We start from the raw sequence: 1,537 nt of genomic DNA on the forward strand, positions 1-1,537 counted from the left end.
GAACATGGTGGAGCATGTGTCCTTGTTACATGTTGCAGTATTTTTTGGGTATATGCCCAGGAGTGTTAACCATACATTTAATGTTGTCAGAACCTCAACTTATGGGCAGCCAACATAGTTTTACAATAGCAGAATCTATCTCAGGCTCTCAGCTTCAAATAGTTATTATCAAAAGGCTAAGTATTCCAAAATTACTAGTTGACCTCTGTTTTATTTTGTTTTGTTTAGAGGCAGGGTCTCCCATAGCTTGGGCTAGCCCTAAATTCACTATGTAGTTTGGAATGACTTTGAACTTCTGATTCTCATGTCTCCACTTCCTGAATGCTAGTATTATAGGCACATGCCACCGCACCTAGTTTATGCAGTGCTGGGGGTGAATGCTAGGCAAGCGCTCTACCAAATTAGCTATGTCCTCAGCCTCCTGGTTTAATTTTTTAACAGCTCTATTAAGTATTAAAATTTTTGTACTACAAAACTCACCCACTTACTACTCTAATCTTTGCAAAATATATTAGCTCCTGAATGACTAGGCCATGGCCAGGGATCTTTATGTTGGTGTGACAGCTTTGCCCCTGATTGTCCTTGAGCCTGTGTTGAAGCCTGGGCAGTTTTGCTCTGAATTGTGGACTTTATGTCACTGTGATTAACCTCTCTAATCAGAAGATTCTGAAGAGCTGACACTTGCTGCAGGTCTTGAAGGAGGCATTAGCATTAACTAGGAAGAACAAACAGGAAGAAAGGCATTCTTGTCAGGTACTCACTCTCTCTAGGCTTCTCTCTAGAGCAGGGAATGGTGAGGGCAGAGTCCTTGGCTGTCTGGGCAGACAGAGATAACAATTGATAAGGCTGTACTTTTAGAGCAGTGGTTCTTAGTGGGGTTGCATGTTTATATTATGGCTCATAACAGTAGCAAGATTACAGTTGTAAAGTAGCAATGAAATAACTTTATGATTGTGAGTCACCGCAACATGAGGAACTGTACTAACAGGTTGCAGCATTAGGAAGGTGAGCCACTCTTCTAGAGGGAGAGAAGACGAGGCTGGTGTGGGCACGTTGAACGTGAGGATACAAAACCCAGATGGAGAGAGTCTGGAGGGAGGATAGATACAGTTAGGAACTTACAGTCATCTTCATCACAGACTCTCTGTGAAGTTCACTAAAACCAGTCCTTGTACTTTGATGCTGAACTCCAAGACAGTTCAGCAGGGAGGCAAGGTCACTGCTGCAGGGGGATTTGCTCAAACCATCTCAAAGGCAAAGACAGTCACTGCCAAATCCTGAGTATTGATTCAGCTCAAACTCAGCCTCTGTGTCTTAGGGAGAAGGTAGAGGAAGACATGTTCTACGGGAAAACTCGGCTTAGCAAGTTTAGATATTAAGTATTGAAAAGGTGACCAGCTGTCATTACAAACATGATTTCCCTTAAAGTAGACAGAAGTGTGGAGAAACCTAAGAGAATGTTCTGATTTGCAGTCAGTAGTTAGTTAAGGTTTTGGTTTCACCTCATGGTCTTTTAAAGCAAGCACTTAGAGACTAT

This window comes from Mastomys coucha, unplaced genomic scaffold, assembly GCF_008632895.1.
Source record: "Mastomys coucha isolate ucsf_1 unplaced genomic scaffold, UCSF_Mcou_1 pScaffold21, whole genome shotgun sequence".
NCBI lineage: Eukaryota > Metazoa > Chordata > Mammalia > Rodentia > Muridae > Mastomys > Mastomys coucha.